This window comes from Larus michahellis, chromosome 1 (genome assembly GCF_964199755.1).
Source record: "Larus michahellis chromosome 1, bLarMic1.1, whole genome shotgun sequence".
In the NCBI taxonomy this organism is placed as follows: Eukaryota; Metazoa; Chordata; class Aves; order Charadriiformes; family Laridae; genus Larus; species Larus michahellis.
In genome coordinates, this window is record NC_133896.1 from 46,707,891 (window position 1) to 46,730,526 (window position 22,636).

The 22,636-nt window shown below is 36.8% G+C and overlaps 1 long non-coding RNA gene across 1 annotated transcript in view; it reads left to right on the forward strand.

The window, feature by feature from the left end:
* Positions 1 to 9,274: 9,274 nt before the first annotated feature.
* The window catches only part of LOC141738711 (uncharacterized), an 83,680-nt gene continuing 70,318 nt past the window's right edge, over positions 9,275 to 22,636 (forward strand). The window contains exon 1 of the long non-coding RNA XR_012585448.1: positions 9,275 to 9,466. This is a non-coding gene — a long non-coding RNA (uncharacterized LOC141738711). The remainder of the gene's footprint in view (positions 9,467 to 22,636) is intronic.

Below are 22,636 nucleotides of genomic sequence, written 5' to 3' on the forward strand. Positions count from 1 at the left end.
TGACAACCTCAGCATTATCTACTCCCCATTATGTCCTTCCTGATTTTTTCCTTCTGTTTGTATTATTCTTTTACGTTTGTCTTCACTGTTTGAGATTGCAGTCAATGAAAAGCTTGTGACTCAGCATTTCATTAGTAAATTGATGTCCTATTAAACTCCGATCTTTTCCTTGTATTTATGTATCGGTTGTCAAGTAGAAACTTCTACAAAGATTTTATGAAACTTTATTGGACTTGATTCCATTCTGTTTTGAAAATCAAGTATTCTGAGTAGGACACTAAAAAATCTTTAGAAATTTTCTGTTCTTAGCTGAAAACTGAAAACAGCAAACAGATTTCTGATTGAAACCTGAATGCACATTCATCCCAAGTAACAGATCTCTTTGGATGAGCTTTCTTGAATTTTATCTTTTTTTTTTTTTAAAGAAAAAGTGATTAGCAAATTGAAACAATGCAAATGAAAATTCTCTGTGTGTCTTAATTTTTATGTAGTTTTTATTTATTTAATCATTTATGTGATTCAGATGCTTCACAAAGCTCTATATGTTCTAATTAATTTCACAGAACAAAGAAAATAAAAATCTGTGTGCTTAATATGTTGTCTGAAGCTCAAGAATGCCTTGATAATCCCCAGAAGCAGGCATTACAACTTAAGTGGGTAATTTTGAGGTCGCTTTATAATTGAAAAAGTCAGAGAAACACACATTATTCTATTCAGTATGCTACGTACATCCACTTTTCTTCACTTTCAGCTTATGAATTTTCATGAGTATTTCATTTTCTCTTCTCATCCTGTCTCAGTCATTTCAAGTATTGCAGTCAATTAATTGTATGATAAAGCTGATATTACCTTTTAGTTTCTAATCTTAACAGCGATGAAGTAATCAAGAAAGGTACTGAAGACTGCATTAACAGGGGAATAGCTCTATAAAACAAACAACAGGACTATCACAGTTCTAAAATGCTGATAATGTCCCATCAGGAACAGCGTGTGCAGTGCTGATAACTATCCCACAGGAAGGAAGTTACCTCAGAGAAGTCGAAGCATAAGGAAAGAGTACTGTATCCCAGAAGCCTGGTTTGACTTTCCTAGAGTTGGGGCTGAGTTTTCAGAGAGCAGAATTATTCTTCAGAATGATATAAATGAAAAGACATATGTGAATGGCTTGTACTTTTTTGCTTATTCATTCATTCTTGTACCTGCCACTGAACAAAAGTACCTGCCATATTAGTAAAGTGTAAAATGGGAGTGAGGTCCCCAACGATTGTATTAGCAAAATTCAGAATTTACCATGTGAGCCAGGAAGAAAAACAGAAGCTGGAGAACTGTCCGAAAAGATGACTAAAAAATTTAAAGAACATGCTGCAGCTTAGTAAGGATAATTATCCTAAAGTATACATGCTAATTTAAAGTATTTTTTTGTTCACAAATAAGGTTTAATGCATTAAAAACTCTTCTTGTGAGGTTTCAGTTCAGTATTGTCAGCCACAGGCTCTCAAAAGTTTAATACCACACCTTGTGCCCACCCCACCCAAACGATGAGATTTGGAAGACAGCACATGTAGGGGTTAGTGAGTTTGTTTGTTTTTGTACCTCACTGGGAATGATTATCCTCCAACTAATATTCAGTCTGGAAGGCTAGAAACTTTTCTGCTTTTAAATGAAGGCTGAGGTTTCTTAGGTAATAATCTGTTTTCAGCAGCTCAAGTTTCAAGCAACAAAACAAATAAAGAAGAGAAACACAACAAAGAAAACCCCACCTATCATATGACTGATAAGAAAAAAACCTTATATCAAAAAAATTGCCAATGCTACTAATGCTTTCCATATAGGCAACAAATAGTGAAAACATAATTGTCTTGCAGACTTCACTAAATCCATACAGCAAAGATAGTGCTTGCCCTTTTCCCTAAAAGCATGAGGCATGGCACTATAAACAAGCCACACACATCTTTGAAAATCCAGACAGAAAACGGGTATGTGTGTAAGGACTTTTGTACCAGTTTTACCTCCTTGAAACAGATGTTGTATTTCCTATGTCGTTTTGACAATCTAGGAGGACTCCACTATATACTGAACAGCGAAGAGAAGAGGGATGAATAGTATTTAAGACAACCCTGTTCTATCTGTTGATTTTTGAGAGTCTCATTCTGAAGCTCTTAACTCTGGTGCAAATTATGTATAAGGTGGGTAGCCACCAACAAGTTATAACTTTTATTAAGTGTACTGGTTTGTGCTGGGATAGAGTTAATTTTCTTCATAGTAACTTGTGTGGTGCTTGTTTTGGATCTGTGACTGAAACAGTGCTGATAACAGGCTGATGTTTTAGATATTGCTGAGCGGTTCTCACACAGAGTCAAGGCCTTTTCTGCTCCTCACACCACCCTGCCAGTGAGTAGGCTGAGGATGGGCAAGAAGTTGGGAGGGGACACAGCTGGGACAGCTGACCCCAACAGACCAAAACGATATTACATACCATATGATGTTGTGCTCATCAATAAAACCTGTAGGAAATACAGAGGAGACAGAGGGGTTACGGTGTTTATCTTCCCATGTGACCATTGTGCATGATGGAGCTGTGCTTTCCCAGATATGGCTGAACACGTGCCTACCAATGGGAAGTAGTGAATGAATTCATTTGTTTTGCTTCTGGACTCAGCTTTTGCTTTCCCTATTAAACTGCCTTTATCTCAACCCAAAAGGTTTCACGCTTTTACCCTTCCCATTCTCTCCTGCTGGGGGTTAACTCTTAACTCAGCACTATCTTATAGGCTGTAGGGTATCTGAGAAGTCCAGAGGGGGACAGATATGACCTGTGGCACATCACACTTGACCTGACTGGCAGCTGGAGGCAGGGACAACAGCCAAGCCTAGGGTATCTAAAATGTCACTAGATGTCTATATTTAAGCAGTTGAATCACTTCCTATGAATTTTGAATCTTGTACATTTTAAGTAAACAAATATTTTTGCTAGGATAAAAGCCTAAGAATGTAATGTGAAGGTGGCTGAAAAAGCAATCTCATCGCCTACACCATCTGCATTGCACATACATAAATACCAACATGAGAAGCAATATAATCAGTAGCATTAGTTTTCTTGTATTTTAGTACACCCCTTGCTATTAGCAAACTCTTCTTCTAAAGCAAGGGTAATTCATAAGCAGGAAAATCCTTTAAACAGAAGATTATATAAAGTTTATTTGGCTTTTGCTCCATGTCGTAACACTGAGATAGTAACGCTAATAGGATTAAAGTAGACAATGCCCAGAGTGACCTGGTCTAATTGCAGTTGGACTATATGGCATCCAGAGATCCCTTCCAACCTCAGCCGTTCTGTGATTCTAATATTACAAGTTAATTCAGAACACTAAATGCTGTTGTCTTACTGGTTATTGAGCCTGTGTTCAACATAAAACCAAAATGAGAGTGAAGCCAACTATTCTGGCCACTAAAACATAGGTATGTGCTTGTGTACAGGTACAGCCAGGTCCATATTTTACCTGTTTTTATTAATCTTTTAAGAAGTTTTTCTCCCTTGCTGCTGTAATTTGATATAATAATTTGATTCAGGGCACTATTTTAACGTATTGTACTGATCTCTGGATACACTTGAGTTATTTCCATGGCCCTGAGCTTTTGACACCACTGCAGCAGAAACAGCATAACATAGAAACCCTTGTCTTGCCAATAGAAGAGCCAGAAGGAAAAGAGGTCACAGTGCCCACACCACGTGTTACAAGAGCCGCCAGATGCCTGTGGGTTGGAGCATATTCTAGCTCCATAAGAGACACATCTGTCCCTTCTCTGTTGGTCTGCACAGCCCCACGCTTACCTAAACACGGATAACGCAAACAACAACTGTGGAGGTGGAACTGAATCAACCTGCTTTTTCTTCAGCCCTCACCTATTTTTTTTGTGCAAAGTAGTAAATGAAAAGAGCCCTTTAAGTGAGTTGCGGCATGCATTAGTTTTAATTTGCTTTACCTGTAGGGGCATATATGTTAACATCTAATAGATAGCTTGATGATTCACCTTTGCCGCTGAGGGCAAAATGATCTTTCACTCGGCTGAAGTGAAAACAGTTTGTTCTCTAAATCCTTTTCTGCCCTGAGAGCTGTGTTCTTACAGAAATTCTGACATTGTAAGAAATGCTCATGCCTGAGTTCTAAAAAAGCCTCAGAAATGTAGAATAATCTACCACAGCTGATGCATTAAAGATGAGTGAGGGCAAAACAATATCTGTTATCTCTTGCAGTTCACGTAACGAGAAATATTCTGCAATAACTATCAGCAGAAGCAGTTAACAGAATTTGCAACTTCCTCTTCTGATGAAACGTCACACTGGCCCATTCTTGAGTCCAGGCCCTTCACGGTTAGTCTAGAAGCAAGATGTATCAGGATAGAAGCAGCCTCATCAGCTAAACGCTTTAGAAGCAACAAGTATCTGAACTACTTTTCCAGTAAAGCATTTCTTTAACTTCAGTCTATATTGATGCTGACAGTCTGAAGATTACACAAGATGAGCAGGAAACATTTTCTGTCCCTAAATTACAAGCAGACAAGGCAGAAAGTGGAGACAGTTGCTACTTGTTTTTTTGGGGGAGAGGTTGTGTGTGGTCTTTTTTTTGTTGTTGTTGTTGTTCTTGTTGTTCTTCAAAACACTTGCTGCTCTTTTCATTTTTCTTCAGCTTTATTCAAGGAGTGAAAGTTTGAATGTTCAGGCATTAGCATATTTGTATCCATATTCTAATCCAGTTTTTCTTAGCTTTTAAATATTATCCAAAGTTATGCACATTTGTGCATAAGCCTGAAATACTTTAGAAGGTATTGTATTATATTACAAGAGAGAAGATAGTGGGGAGTAATAACACCCTTGTGTCACTCTTGATGGCTATTTAAAAGGAATCTAAATACAGTGGAGACTGAGAGAAGTTAGGCTTCTGCGAAATTACGAATTTATGCTAAAATTTATGGTTGAGCTTAACAGTTTGTATCATATTGATGCATTCTCTTACCTAATTCTTTATTTTTGTGTTTAATTCCAGTTGCAAAGTTTAGGTTTTGGTTCATTCTAAATAAGAAGTCTCTTCTATTATTAGTTGTTTAACAACTTCAATATAACTTCGAAAAAGTAGGACTGTCTTGGTCCTTCAGGATTGCCACAAAAGACAATTTTGCAAAATATTTTAATCTACCCTGTCTCTTTCCAAACAAAACCTGTGTATATCACTCACAAAGTACATTTAGCTTTCTTGGATTCAAACAATATTCTTCCAACCTAAACTTGAACAGCAAATTTCTCTCTGCAAATATATAGTACTCTCATTGTCCAAGGTCTATTTTAGTTACACCAGGATAATGTTATTATGTCAACAAAATAGAACTGTATAATTGATTAAATGTGTTTTCATGCCACAAAGTTTGGCTTTTTGTAAATTAATATAAATTTTGGCTTAGATAATATAAAATTTGGGATTCCACCAAAGAATTCCACCCAAACTCAAATCACATGTACAATAGCAAAGAGTGCAAGAGAAACTAATCAGTCTGCATAATGGAAATATCTGAGCTTGTTACGGTAAACAGATATTTAAAAAAAAATAATAAAATAAAGCACATTAAGCCAAACAAACTGCATTCCATGTTTTCTCAAGACCAGGCAGCAAATGACAGTGGTAAACTGGTTTTGGTTTTATCTCTAACCTCAACACAACAAAACAGACCCGAGCATATTCTGAATTGAGCAAACTTTCAATAACTGTCCACATGTTTTTATTCCAACAGTATTTCTGGCATATTCTTTCTTATCACTACATCTCTTACAATGGATAGGAGGCAATGTAGATAAAGTGTCACACACACGCATTAAATTCATGACAGCTAAAATACATCTTCTCCCTCTTGGGTCAGAGATCTCAACAGGCTGCTCTCATTCTGTCTGACTTCCCTATACTACTTAAGCATCACGAGGAGACAGTAACCAATATTCACATCCATTTTCACCAAATCTGCTTACATAAATATGAACAAGGAGGACTAGGATTTCATATTTCTTGTTCCACTGCAAAGGTAAATATAGCTATTTTGGTTAATTCTGTTCTTATGAACAGTTTGTTTACACTTTATTAGTGTATTTTATAGATAGATATAGATATCTATAGATATTCTATAGATAGAATAAAAGCATGCATTCTAATAAGATCTTTGAAGATGTTTTTACCTTAATATTATCAGGTAGTAAGGATACTTGGGTTTCTGAAAATATACAGAGGTGTGTATGCACATGTGTACGTGTGTGTAAAGCTGCGGGCAGTTATCTTGCTATCAAGTGATTTAATGTGTTTAAGAAGAGAATTTCAGAGCTCTTTTCTAGGGCAATACTGTGAAGTTCTGAAGACTGGCATTTTTATCACAAACGTATAAAAAAGTTTATTCTTCCACTCTTCCTTTTAAACAAATCTTGGAAATGATTCCTAAAGTTCTCTTTTATAAGCACTGTCAGAATAACTGAGAATAATGGTATGAAACTAAGAAAAAGTAAATTTAGGCTGAGCATCAGAACAAATGAATGGTGAAGAAATAACCAGAACTCCCAGTCGGAGAGGATAAAGCACTTTCATTTGAGTGATTTAGAACCTGGAAATTCACTTCAAAGAAAAATCCAGCACTTGGCAAAGAATGACCCAGATTGAGTATTGGTTTCTTAAACTTCCTTCTAAACTGATTGTGTGATTCGTATGATAGGCTATTGTTCTATCTATTTTCTTCTTATTGCTCCTTTATGATAATGTAGTTGGTATCATATAACGTTACAGATTCATCTCTGCAGCATTTTTAAAGAGCTGCTCAGGCAGACAGTTTTTAATAGGGCCATAATCCCAGCTGAAGAGAAACCTGATATGACCATTGCTGAAAGGGTAAAACGAATCTGTGAATTATTTATACAGTTTTCAGTAATCTCTCATATTTATTGTGAACATGTAACTGAGAATAGTTGTACTAAAATATATCACTGTAATAATTCAAAATATGGTTAAAATTACAGTTGTATTATGCATTTCTCTACTTTTCATTTTAATATGGTGATACTACATCTGGTTTATTTCTATTAAAATAATCTGTAATGAAACTTAGCATCCCACATATCTATACGCATATCATGCAAGTGTTCAGAATAGATTTTTTTTTATTATCCAGACATTCCCAATTCACACCGAGGATCAAATACTTTGAAATTGTTCGGGGCTTCTAAGATTCTGCTTTGGCTATATATTTTGGAGGTTAACACAGATATACATGCATACTTTGAAGATTTTGTAAACAGTCTTTTATCTGTCAAAGGATGGTACACAGATCAAAAGATGAACCGAAAGTTCATAGCGAGTTAAATTCTTTTCCAGAGTATTTGAGATGTGACTACAGACAGGCCTCTGACAGAGTTTTCTGCATCACATGTTCATTTGTTATCTCAGGAATTCCACTTCCACCAGTGGAGTCTCAATGCTCACCAGAACCATTTCAAATTCCTAAATAAGAGCTCCCTTTTGCCCTCACTGCTTGCATACCATTAGTTGACTCTCTAGCCAACTGAAACTGCCAGGTAAATCCATGCAACTGAGAAGTGAACCACGGTATGATACAGATGCCTTTCCAAATTAAAAACAAACCAAACCCACAAATCAAAAATGAAGACTTTCAAACAGAAGATGGAAAGCATGTGACCTGGCTTGTAGTTTTGTTGTAATAGTCAAGTATTACCTTCTGCTTCTGAGAAGCTATGTCAGATTGATAACCACAGACATAATGTCTAATGCTAATTTTTCTCATATTTTTTCAGCATTTTGCCCTTGGATAAGTCAGTTAGTATTCCACGGCTTTCAAAAAAAAATATTATCCAATAGTAGAGAAGCAGAATATCTTTAGAACATGAACAATCAAAGTTCAGGCATCTGATGATCTTTCCAAATTTGTAGGTTTGGCTTGGTATATCTAGAACATTGAAAGAAAGAAAATATGACAGAAACAAAGAAGTAATTTTCAAAAGTCACTCTCTTCACAAGGCAAGAACAAGGATGAAAGAAACAAATTGTGACTTTGAAAGCTTTTGGACCCACTGACAATCAGGAATACCAAATGTTCTTTCAGTTAAAATAGATCTGGTAAGTCATTTCTTCAAGTGCCAGTAACAGATGCTTAAGTGTATGTTGGGAGAGAAATAAATGACATTCTCGTTTACATACTTCTGTGGAATTTAAAATTTGTAATCAATAGATTTTCCTCATGATTTCTGGATGCTCTCTGATATGTTTTTCCACACCCTTTCATGCTATGGCTTCATAACAGTACTTAACACTGATGAAGAAATAGTAGTTTAAAAGGATAAGTCTTGTTCACCTTAATTTTAAAGCCCTTGACTCATCTTTCTCAGAACATCTCCCGAGTTAGAGGATTACTAATGCAAAGCCATGGTTTAGCCACAGTTTTTCATCTCTTGCCGACCTCTTTCATACTACTTTAATTTCACAGATACTATTGTCCAATTATTTTAGCTTTACTTATTAATCCTTATAATATGGATATTGATACATGTAGACCAATTTTCCAGGATCACATTACAGCTGGATTTAGCAAAGTAAGATTGTGGCAAAAAAATAGCTGTATTCATTTTTACTTTAAATTCAGTTGAATAATAGCAGCAATAAGTTCTGTTTGGACTAACAGAGTAATAGTTTTTTCACTAAACTGTTCCTTAACTTAGTGCTTTCATAAGCTATTAATAGGAGAAATGTGTACAAATTAAATGAATTAGTAATGAAATATGGTAGTAGAAGTCAAAATATCTTTTTATAAATTTTATTCAATAATGCAATATTTGAGTAAACAATGTTAAAAAGCTAACAGTCTTTCTAATCTCATTTGTCTTTTGACTCTATTTGGAAATTAAAAGGAACAGTTTGTCCCTTTGAACGATTAATCAGATAAATAATGCAATACTGAACAGAAAGCAAAGAATTAGAATCCATGGGGTATAACAATATCTACATCCATTTAGTATCCTTGAGTATTCTTATTTACCAGAAAGTGTGAATTATCTACATTTTCAGTGCTTTAGAGCACCAACTATCTTCCTGTACCCAAATTAAGTATATTTTGCATGGTGTCAACCTGTTTCCTTGTTGAGTCTTTTGCACTGAAGGGTGAGAACGTCAAGACAAGAATAGATGACAAATTTCAGGCTTACCACAATCTCTCAGCTTTTTTATAGGCTGATTCCAGGAGAAAAATGTCTGACTGCCATGTGGATGCTTTCACAGTGAGATTCTCTAAAAAGCCCTCAAACTGATCAGGCAAAGAATAATGACATTTCTCTCAGAACGCTTTTGCCTCATTCCAAGATGGATAAAGCATTCACGGAGCCAGGAAGACCAGCAAGAAGCAAAGAAAAACCCAGAAGGGATCACTTCAGGTAGCTTTGCATAAGTTTTTGTATTTGTCCTTCAGACTGCATGGGTTGCTCTACACTTTTCAGAACTTTGTTGCTGCTTTCTGAAAGCTGCAATTTATGAGAAGGTCAGATGTCCTTCTTAGTGCATGAACTTAGTTTCTGGGCCTTGTTTGAAGTGTTGGTGTTCATTTTTGGAGATGAGCACAATGTGAGGGTCTGATATATACAGTGTGCTGCCTACCAAAAAATCATTGAAATGTGTCAGCTCCAGAGCCAGACAGTTTCCTTGAAGTGACCAGCCAAACAAAGTCAAAAGGTTTCCCACCTGTATGACTATTTTTCTGTAGAAAACACGCAGACAAATTTATCTATATCATATAAATAGGAAAAAAAATCAAATCTGTTGAGTGGGACAAGATTGAAGACTTGAAAGAATTCACCCCCTCCATCCTTCTTTCTCTCTGTCCCGCCTTCTGCAGCTACTGTGTCTTTGTCTTTTTGCAGTTAATCATCTTTTAGTTACTTCTAACATTTGTGGTAGCTCCGTTTTGAAGACTCTTTTGTATTGGAGAATCTTTCCTTGCTATATCTCTTAGTTTTTGTCTGTACTGCATCCATTTTTCCCATCTGAGCATACTCACTTGTTCTCAGAGACAAGGAAAAATTACTTTCCAGGAGCCTCTGCATCGCCCACCCGCAGCCAGAACACATAACCTGGCACTCCTCCTTTCTGCTGCCCAGCCGCACCTTCTTAAACAAAGAATACAGGAAACGACACATATACACTGGACCAAGAACAAACAGATTTAAAATTTCTGCCATCTTTCACTTAGTTCACACCCTCCTTTTACCTTAATTGCTGGATCTGGGATCGTGCCAATGGCTAACTGCTGAATTCTGGGATGGATTTTAAACAACATGAAAGAAATACCATGAAATTGGAAGATTCTTTGTTTACTTGTTTCCTATCTTCTCTGGGGATTTAAGCAACAGATTTAAAAAATCTGGCAGATTATAGTGTGATTCATTGGATTACTAGAGTAAAATTAATAGTTTAAACGTTACAGACACTGTATCCTGTGTCTCATTGTTTCCAAGTCTACACCAATGAAAGCAGATCGACGTTTAGGCCTTCAAAAGGATATATTTTTTTCTATTTAATCTTATCACTTAATTCCAACTGAAATGCAAATAAAATTATACTCAGGAATACTTGATCGCTTTCCAGAATTTTTGAAGATAGCCTGTGAGGCTGGTTGTTTTTCTTCAGACTTTGCTTTGGGGGCTTTTAAGATCATATTTCGGAAGTTCTGAATATTTAAATAAAAAATGGGCACTTTCCCAAATGTAAGAGGTACCTGCTTGCTTCTGATTAGGATAGATTTTTGGCAGCTGCTAACATTTGTTACACTTGTTACCTACAGGTGATAGCATATCTTGTATTGTTGAGCTGACATTTTTAGGTCAATTAATATTACCCTATAGAAAAAAATGTGATTGCCTACAGGAAGCCAAATGTAATACCTGATTAAAACCATTTGGAACATTTTGTGGAAGTAAACTTTGGTGAAATACAGGATTTTATCAAAGCAGAAAAAATTTACAGGCATACATCTGTTCCAAACAAGTTTTTAATGAGAAAACTCTAGGTTTGAAACACATCCAGAAAGTGAAGAAATGATGCTTGCTTTCTCGGTATTTCTGTATATTTCCCACCCACCATCATATAGAATGTGACTGACACGTGTATTTGTTGACTGATTTCCAGTTTTACATAGAAAAGAAAAATAAACAAGCAAATGACATTTTTGATCATTATAGTCTGACAGTGAAAAAGAAAAGTAAACTTTGAAAGCTGTTCACAAACAAGATCATTAGTTATTACAGAACATTTTTGTATGGATAGACTGATCTTCCTATGCTGCACATCAGTAACTGAAATTACACAAAGCAAAGCAATTACAGTTTTAGAAATATTTTTAATACATCGATATTTAGATTTCAATTATATCTAAACACGTTCTCATGTTTCCATCAGAAAAAATATTTTTCCCACTTTAGTTTCAATTTGTATCCCCAAGTAGCATGGGACTTTCCATAAATATTCAGTTGATAGCTGAATTTAAATGGGTAAATTTGCATGATCTAAAGTTGAAAGGCTTTTTTTCTTTTAAATGCAATTCTCATTTTCAGTTTAGTTAAAGTCACATTAGAAGGTATTTTTTAATCATGCTGGAAGAAGGAGCTTATTCCAAAACTAGTGCCCTCATGGAAAGCTATGTTCTTAGCTGAACAGTGTGGAATAATTTTACTGCTCTAACTCTCTTGGAAACACTGGGGATTCTGGAGATTAAGTATGGTTTCTGTTACATTCCATTCCTTTCACTGTGGACAAGTAATTCAATTTCTCTTTGCAGTTTGCCCCATCTAAAGCATCTAAAAGTGTATTAGACTTTCCCATCTTGTCTAGTTGTCTTGGAAACTATCACAGGAGGGAACTGGCTCTGATTTTCTACATCTATTTTGCTTTTCAGAATTCTCTGGTTTAGATATCAAGTGGATTAGTGAACATTATTACAATATTAAAATAAAATGCTTACTGGCAGGCAAAAGCTGAGGGTCTTTTGCAAGTTGGTTGTTAATGAAAAGAACCTCCAGTCCAAAGGAAGACATTAGGAATCAAAAGAAAAGTTGGATGCATTAAGTTAAAAAGTGAGTACACTATTTTTTCAGTGGGTATGATTTTGAATGTCTGATTTTGATATTTTAGGGCAGATTTAATTAGTAATGTTAATTACTTAAATTAATTGATATTCTCATAGATCAAAATAGGAAGCTTCACAATAAAATTTTCATTAAAGTGCAAGCTTCTGAAAAGTTTAGTCACAGTCTGGTATTTTTGTTTAGCATATGTGTTTTCTAATTTAAAAAGCACAGTCTAAAAAACAAAGTCTAAAATATGGTCAAAATCCAGATCAGCTACTAAATTGTTTATTTCCACATTCTATGTTTATGTCTGCCAAGTAGGGTAGCACAAATTGTAAAATGATGCACAACTTGGCATTTTGCTACTCATTGTAGTGTCTTCCTCTCTCCACTGTCATCACCAAGTAGGCATGTTTACCAGCTCTGAAGAATAAATAATTACCTACAATAGGTGTCTTTTATTTAATTATGCTAGATGCTACAGTTAAGACTAACTTGTGACTAACACCACCAAATTACATGTTTCTCCAGAAAATATTGCAAGGAAAAAAAATCATTGTTTATCCCCTTTTTAAGTGTCAGGCTAGTGAGAACCAAAAAGAAAATGAGGGCTGGCGATGGAGCTGAATGACACCAGTAGATGTGTTTGCAGTCTCTGTCCAGCCTGTACATTTTGGGAAAAGTGAGAGATGTATATTATGACTGCTCTATTTTTGGACCTGTTAAATTCCATTGTGCATTTGTGACCCACTGTGTTCAGTCGGTCACCTCAGTTAAATACTCCGGTTTTTTGTTCTGTAATGAGCTCTGACAGGTAACAAGCAGGTAGAGTTACCAATGTATATATATGGAGTTTGAAAGATAACTTCAGTTTTTAATTTATGAATCAGAAAGCTCAACTTATTTTCATGAAAATGATCATATTTCACACATGTACATTAATGAAAATGAAGGCAATTACTAGCACATGAACATATTCCATGTCTGGCTGACTCTTCCTTTATATGAAAGTTGGTATTAACAATTCCAGTATGGCCCATATTAATGGAAAATATTTAAGCAAAAATGATCTGAACACATCTAGACAAGCACATTTTTATTTCCCCTTCTCAGACGAGGAAGCATGCTCTTCTGGAATGCACAGATAATCTTTTGGAAAGGGCACATGACCAAATCCCTGCAGAAACCCCTTTCCTACAACTGGGGCAATGGTAACCCTGTTCGTGACACGGAAGAGCAGAGCACGGAAGTAGGAGCTATGAGAGCAGGTTCTTCAGAGGACTGCAGGTGGAACAAAGAACAAGCAAGACATCAAAAGCAGCAGTCTCATATTCGGAGAGAAAACATCTAGATACATAGAAATATATGTGCTAGCACCAAACTAGTCCAGTATAATGTAACATTTGAAGTCTGTTACTTAATAAAATCCATTAGGATATTCAGGGTAGAAGACTTAGTTTTAACTCATGCTAAATTCTTGAATTTTTTTATAAAGGTAGTAGACATATAACGTCAGCAACCATTTCCCTTTGTATGTTTTGATCAAGACAATCTAATGTGATACTTATATATATATTGTTCTTCTATATATCTATATTTTTACTCTGTGCTACCATGAGCAGGCACATACAAGTTGTCGAGAGAGTGCAGAATTCGAACAGACTTCAAGTATAGAGCGTAAGTAAGATGTGACCCAATAGTATGAGTAATTGTCTTTAAAGAGAATTGCGAGGGCTTTTTTCACCATAAGGGCAGAAAATAAGAATAGGGGAAAGCTATTGAAAAATAAGGAGATTTGAAGAGTCCTATCTATTTTTCTATAGTATATTTCCAAATTGCCTGTCCGTGAAAGGAAGACACTCGGTAGCCCCACTCAGTGCCAAGTATTACATCAACAGGCAGTTAGCAGTTTTCCCATATCACAGTTTTGTTACACTTCGATTATTACAGTGATTTATTATTACCATTTGTGTGACTTTTCTTGTAAGGAAAAAATTCATAGGTTGACCAGTTCTGGGGCACAAAGAACTGTGAGACAGAACAGGCAATTACATTATACCAACTCAAATTTTCACACTGGCTTTTAGTCACTGGTTTTTGCAACGATATTACTTGTAATAACTAGTAAAAACATTGATTACGCAATAACCTGGGCAATCTACAAATAGACAATTTTGGCTTGAAAAGCTAATACAGAAAAGAAGTGGGAAAAGAAACAGAGATATTCTAGTTGCCTTCTTGAGAGAGATGCAATAGGGTAGTTGAGGATCTAACAGTAAAAGCTGGTTCAAAACCCTACATCTATCAGACCAGTATCACACAATCACAGAAAAGCTGAGGTTGGAAGCAACCTCTGGAGGTCACCTGGTCTAATCTCCCTGATCAAGTAAGGCCACTTAGAGCCAGTTGCCCAGGCATTGAATATCTCCAAGAAGGGAGATTCCACGACCTCCGTGGGCAGCTTGTGCCAGTGTTCCATCACCCTCACAGTAAAAAAGTGTTTCCTGATGTTCAGACAGAACCTCCTGTGTTTCAGTGCCCATTGTCTCTTGTCCTATCAACGGGCAGCACTGAAAAGAGTTTGGCTCTGTCTCCTTCAGACTCTCCCCTCAGGCATTTGTACACATTGATGAGATCCCCCTGAGTGTTCTCTTTTCCAGGCGGGACAGCCAGCTCCAGCTCTCAGCCTCTCTTCATAGGAAGGACGCTCCACTCCCCTAATCATCTTAGTGGCTCTTCACAGAGCTCTTTCTAGTATGTCCATGTCACTCTTGTACTGGAGAGCCTAGAACTGGCCACAGTACTCCAGGTGTGGCCTCATCAGTACTGAATAAAAGAGAAGGATCACCTCCTTGGACCTACTGACAATGCTTTGTCTAATGCAGCCTGGAATATCACTAGCCTTTTTTTCTGCAAGGGTACATTTCTGGCTCATGTTCAACTTGGTGCGCACGATGACCCCTAGATCCTTTTCTACAGACTTCTTTCTGGCTGAGTGTCCCTCAATAGCTGCTGGTGCAGGGCGTTGATCCTCCCCAGGTGCAGGACTCTGCACTTTTTGTTGAAGTTCATGAGGTTTCAGTTAGTCATTTCTCCAGCCTTTCTCAAGGTCCCTCTGAATGGCAGAACAACCTTCTGGTGTATAAGCCACTCTGCCCAGTTTCGTGTCATTTGTGGACTTGCTGGCAGTACACTCTGCCCTATCATCCAGATCAGTTCTTCTTAAAGAACTGAACAGGACTGGATCCAGTATTGTCCCCTGGGGTACACCACTAGCTACTGGCCTCCAGCTAGACTTTGTACTACTGATCACCACCCTCCGGACCTGATCATCCAGCCAGTTTTCAGTCCACCTCACTGTCTGCTTTTCCAGCCCACACTTCATCAGCTCCTCTATGAGGATCTTATGGAGGACAGTGTTGAAAGCCTTACTGAAGTCAAGGTAGACAATATCCATAGCTCTCCTGTCATCTATCAAGCCGACATTGATCAATGTCATTATAGGAGGTCATCAGATGGGTCAAACATGATATAAGAATGTTTCTTAATAAGTCCATCACAATTCTCTTTCAATTTATAGTGCTTAGTTCAAGTCTCAGAAGCTAAAAAATAAGAATCAAAGAGAATATACCACATAAGTTTTAAGGATAATAATTAAGTACCATTGCAATATAAAACCAAGAAAAAAAATATCTTTTTTTTTTCTCTTTAGTTACTGAAAATGAGAGAAAAGGCTTTATTAAGAAAACACCATGACTGGAACCTGATTCTGTAAAACGGAGTTTTCAGATTTGTGAGTTCTGTCAGTACATCAGTAACTTCAAGCCATAATATATCAAGTATTCCAAGTATGGAATTTCTTTTATTGTTTTCTTAATTGCCCCCAAATGATTCACCAATTGGTCCTCAGTGTTCAACAACAAACATATTCTTAATCTTGGATGATACTGCTTGATATGAATGTGAATTTCTCTTCTCTGCTTTCATGTTTACACTTAAAGCAAACCTCTTTTTTTTTCTAGATATCATTTCAGGCTTGAGCAATCCTTTGATCAATAGTACTGCCATCTGCAGCACTATAAGTTCAAAGTATAAATTCAGTAATGGAGACATGAAGTACAGTTATCCTGGTAAGATTATAGACAATGAGATGGAAATGGAGAAAGAGAGATGGGTGCAAAACAAAACAAAGTCCTCATAGCTGTACTTAATGTTGGTGTGCTACACTGTTATTTTCTCTTAGTCACTTATAAAGTATGGCAGGACATCAGTCTAGTAATTAACCATTGGATTTAGCTTGTGATGGAGCAGTATACACGAATACCTGATTCTGTTATCTGAAAAGTTTTACATATGAAGCAGTGAAAGATAGCAGCGTTTTGTTTACAGTCATTCTAGTTGGCAATTTATCTGTTGTGTTTTATCACATATCATGCACATATTTTTGGAAAATGAGTCAGTCCTTGCAATTGCCCAAAATCCACTCTTTTGTTCATTCAGTTCCTTGTGCACTCTTATGCTATTGTAACCATTGCATTTTCACTGTACTCTATGTTCCCTTCATCATAATCAAATCAGGAAAGCGATGATCAAGATGACTCCCACTTTGGAGAGTTGCTTTCATTTCTCAAAAACCTACAAAAGTAGTAGCTGTAGATTTCAGGCTACAGCTATTAGCATTTATTCTATATTATTATTTTTTTATATTTTTAGTAGTGATAGATTTTTTTTCCATAAATTCCAGACACGTGTTCTGCTTCTCTTCATTACTGTACTTGACTTCGCAACTGTTTTATATACAGGGAAGAAAAATGGGGAAAACAGCTTTACTAAGAGCTTTCAAGACAGGAAGAAATCAAGCCTGTGTCTCCCGCATCTTAAGCCAAGATCCTAGCAACTTGGGGCACTTTCCCTCCATACTTGTCATTCCCATATATTTAAAAAAAAATACATTTCTCAAGATTTGATCTTGTTAGGTTTGAGCTTGTTATGTTATCCATTCCCAAACAGTGTTAGAACAAACACATAATTAGCATTACTGTGTATTGGTGTTCATGTTAGATCATCATCAAAGCAATACTACTCAAGTTACTTTAAAAGAGGTGAAGTAGAAATGGTACAGTCCTCCCCACACTGAGATACTGTCTCAGACATTATCTCCAGGAAAAATTAAGCATTTTTTACTTGAGCCTTCTTTCAATATCCATCAGTAAATCTTTCCAGATAGGAACACGTTGCATTTCCTCAGACAGTGAAGCAATGTTAGTCTTTTCTAACATATTTCAGCTCACCTTGTAATTTAGAGGATTAATTTCATCTCCTCCAGCCAGCATTGAAACCTTTCATTACAAGTCTGAGGTTTTGAGGTCAACAGTATTCCTTTAATTTGCACAGCAGCATTGCTATTAATGGTGATCAATAATGTTAACGGCAGTAAAAATGTTTTGCACCATTTTGTCGACTCTTAATTTAATATCCTTTTTTTTTCTTTTTCCATTTGAGAAGTTTTTAAAACAGCCACAGCTTATAGCAGACATCTGTTTCTGTTTATCTGCAAATAATGAAAACTTCCTCCAGCCACATCCAGCAAGGGACTTTATAGTACACTAGGGATTTGTATTTTGACCAATTAAGTCACCTCAAATTGCTTTCTTTACCTGAAGTAAGTGCTTCAGGTATTCCCACCAGGTATTCTCAGTTATAATTCCCTTTAAAGAAAGTTTGAAAGAAAAATCAAAACTAGATCGGTAGCAACTGCGCAGGAGGATAAAATCAGCTGCAAAAGCTATTGAAAAGTTCACAGTGATAAGGGCTGGAGGCAATAAAATGGGAAATTCTCTACTAACAAGCTAAGTCCTACATATGAGGAGGGGATATAAAAAAAAACAACCACAAAACCAAACCTAAGGCATAAACAACCAGCTGGAGCTATTAGATCATAAATTAAAGTGCTTTTTTTTTTTTTTTGTATCATTTCATCTCTTCCACACTGAACTCAACATTAAGATTTTTTTTTCCTAAAATAAGAGCTCACTTTTGTTATCTGCTAGAACTATTATGTCAGCCTTTCTCTTGATTTTTCAATTGGTCAGAGCTGCAGTTCACCAACTTCCATGGACCCAGATTTGCAATCAAGCTATGGCTGACTTGCTCTATCTGTCTGCATTGGTTGGTGTTCTTAAGACATAACATAAGAGAAAGTTCAGCCAAATTGCATTATCCTGTGTTTGCCACAGGCTAAAATGGTACCCACAGTCAGATACGGTGACTTAGTTGACGTGTGATAACTTGTACATTATTCCCATTGAGTTAATAAAAATAAAGTTTTACTTGGTGGGTTTGCAGACTCCTTTAGGTGCTTTTAGGTACTTAGACTCCATTTAAACGATTAGTTTACAATACCAGCTGAACCCTCTGCTGCTGGCACTCTTAGCATTCAAAATGCGAAGGAAAAATGTGGATTTTCAAATTTTCATACAGTGAGTGGAAAATCAGGTGGTACAGCCTGAAATATTAAATACTTAGAACACAAAGTGCAGGAATACAAGTTAGCACCTTTCAACTGGAATCACTAAAAACCCTCGTGTGCCTTAAACGTAGAACTGTGTACAAGAGCGGTGGAGGTGTTCAAGACAACTCTTTGTTCTCAGGAACCTCAGGCTGAAAGTTTGTCTTTCAGAACATAGTCCTTTATACTTTCTTTCAAAAGTGACACTGGTAATTCCTGCTTCTTTCAAGGCACCTCAGCAGTGTTTCAAGGCCCCATGTGCTGAGACAATGGGAGATGTATGTTCAGCAGGTATTTTTCTTATGAATGATTCTGTCAGAAAGAAAATAATTTTACATAGAATAGTGACAGCCTTCGCAGGTGAATGTTCCCAGTAGAAAACCATAGAAACTGGTGGTTAAACTATTCTTGAAAAAGGGAGAGGTGTAGATTTAAAAATACCTCAGGCCAAAGAAGACATTGAATTTAGCTGGTGGATACCTTCAGCACCAGTCCTTACCCTCCAGTCCTCTACAGATACTACAATGTTACCACATACAACATAATATCCTCTGGCTAATGTGGATATTCTAACTAGGCTGGGCTTTTTCCTTGTGTGGTCTAAAACCATATGGAATAAGGCACAACAGAATCTGTGGGTAGGTAGGATACAGGCACCCTGAGGCCAGTAATTGGACACTCAGATGGTGGAGCATAAATCTCCTTGTGCTTTGCATAGTTCTCTGTCCTAGTTTCCACAAGTGACCTGTTTAAATAATGAGAAAAGAACATTAGTGTGATACAGTATTTAATATGTTAATCATAAAGATGTTACAGAGGCTTTTTATTAATACATAAGAGTCACCACCCAGCACTACCCACCTCATGACCAGTTTACAAGCATCTTGTTCCAGAAACACGAGCAACTCTTCCTGTTTTAAATGCCAATCAAGTGATGTTAACATATGGTCTTCTTTCATACTTAGATAATTCTGCCAACATTATCATGGACATTAGAAACCATTATTTTGGAGAAAATTCCCCTTTGCTTCTCCTACTCAATTCAAATATCTTCCACAGCATGCTCATCTATCCGAGTTTCTGGCATTAGTTTGATTGCGTGCATAGCAATCATAGAGAACTATACCTGTTTTTCAGCATGACTAATTATCTGAAGCGGGCAGAGAGAGATACAGCCACACCAACAACACGCCCACTATCTTTTTGCATAATGTGTACTTTACACTTACCAATCTGTTCACATATAGGGATATTTTTCTCAATCATTGTAACCAAGAATTTTAAAGAGATAACACGTAGAGAAAAAGACCGGCAGTAAAAAGCCCCAAGCTGGACAAAACTTCATTCAGTAAATGTAGTGAGTTCAAATTACATCTCTTCAGAGCTATTGAAGCATTAATCCAGAAGGGGTGTAGACACTTTTGATGTTCACACAGTTGTGCATTTCCCAACTGCATTCATTTTAAGAGACACCAGCCCATGTACCATAAAAAAACATATTCCACTCTCTCTAATATAGGACAAACTGGCATTTTCACAGGTAATTTTTGTAATACATAATATAAATTACACAATATAAAATATATACGACATGCTGTATATATGTATAATATGTATTTTTATATAGAAAATATATATTTTTTGATAGACTGAATAAATGCTTGGACTTCACGAAGCTCAGCTCATCAGAACACATTCTCTGCCCTGTTCCTGTAACTCCAAGCTATAGAAATTGCATTCACCAGTTACATACGTCCTTCTCTGGAGTTGGAGCTGTGCTACAGTCTAGGGAGATCCATATCACAGAGGAGTTGCTCTGTACAATGTGCCAAGGAGGAGGCCAGCAACCGCTGATTTCAGCTACTCATGACCCATAAAGGACAGTGCTTCTGCACTGAGTTACAGCATATGGCTCTGCAAAGAGAAGTCAGAGAGTCACAAATGGTTTCTGAGAATCTCAGAACTTCTTTGAACTTTCCTCTTCAGCTCCAACTACTTTTATTTCTTCATCAAAGGAGTGGATCAGAGGGAACCTGTTCAGTGGCATAATTAAATGTATATGGAGTTAATCTGTGTTTAATTTGGGCAACATTTACTCTCCTTCTCGTTGTTTTATCCTGGACTATCAGGAAGATAACTTTACCCACTCATCTTATTTAGCACATTGCCATTGTGCCCCTTCCTTCACGTTCAGGAAATTCAATCACTGAATGACAAAATATTTTTTTAATTTATCTCAAGCTGAGGAATTTGAAATTTCATTTGAAACATTTCCTTACTTCAGCCAGCCAGCATTGCAGTATGTACAGAAGAAATTGGTGATGAAAGAGTGAAAAAACCCCAAACTGTAGTTATCTGTCTGTTGTCTGATTCTTAGAGAGAGCAAGCTGTGCTGAGGATGCTAGTGGGAGTCATTATAACTCAAGCCCAAGGCAGATCCACCTGTGGGAGTACGGAAATCTGTGCTTCAGCCAGGTGAGGTCAGCTTTCATTTACTGCCTGGTCTGCACTGATGGCAACTGAGGTTACCTTTCTGGATGTGCAGATTGCATGCAACTGGAAAACTGTAAGAGACATATTGTTTGAAAGTCAGAAAAGGAAACTTACTAAGAGGAGTGACTGAGGTCTCTCTATTTAAGTGCGTATTCCCTTCTGAGCTTTTGTGCTGAATAGAGATAACCATCTGTGCTCAATTGCTAGTTATGGTTTTGTAACATCAGCATCTGCTGATAAAGAAAATAAGGGAATGTGTGCCTGCAATAGCTGAAGCCTCATTTACCACATCAGAATTCACTTTCTAATTGTTCAGTTTTATTTTAGTCAGTGTACAGGTGTTGTAAGTCCTTCTGCCATCGGAAATTATTTAGAGTAAGGTTCATCCTTAGAATGCTGTAATTCTTAGGATTTTGTGCTTGATGTTTTTTTAAAAAAATTTTACACTGGATTTTTATACACAAGTAAAAAGTATAAATTTTGTCTTGCATGTCTCAAATAAATAAAAAGAAAAAAATGTTTTCTAGAGGTTGTTTTTCTGTGTACCCACATACTCTCAATCTAAAATGACAGTTTTCAGACAAGGGAGAGATGAAAGTGAAATCTCCTGGAAGATCACGGAACATATGTCTCTTTTGTGCCAGCTGTAAAATATTAGCCTAGAATGTCTGCCTGTCTGCTACTGACAATTCTTGACAAATTTTGATGTTGCAGCACATGAGATATTAAGTCATAAAAGATCAGCCCCACTCAAGATTGGCACATAGACACACACCTGCACTAAGTGCAGTGCACACGCATACCATTTTGATATGATGCATCCAATTTGATATGAAGTGTTGTATTTCAGATTGTCAAAAATCCCTGCTGGGTTTGAAGACAGCAGTCTGAATGCAGTGGATGATTTAATGGAGGATGCTGGGATATATTCTCAGTGCCTGAAGTACTTACTGGGAGCTTCCATATCTTCTATCAATGGAACTTCTGTGCCACTAGAACTGCAGTCGCAGCACTTGCGCGGCTGGGGAGAGTCAGCTTGGGTCTTGTGGGTTTGCTAGCTGTGGCTCATATCCAGCCATGCCAGACCAGAGATGGTTACATGAAGAGTGATTCAGTTGTCTCTTGTGCTTCCAGGAGCCATGGTAATTTAAACACTATGTGAAAAGACCTAAACTGGCTTCTGTCAGACTTGTTAGCTAGAGCTCCACGCGGCAGGAGAGCATCTGCATTTTTTCAGGGTCCAAGAAGTCATCAAAATGTTGTACCTACACCTGTATCCCAGTGGGCGGTGTACACAGCACAGTGAATCTGAAACTGAATAAACCGTCAATGGGTAATTGAGCTTATTTGATGAACATTCTAAAAGGAGACAGAGATAAATTTTACATCAACAAGAAGCTGAAATTCAAGAAAGCTGGAATCATAATCTGAGTATCTCTACAGCAAAGTCACTTCCCACCATTTGTATTTGAGAAAACAAACAT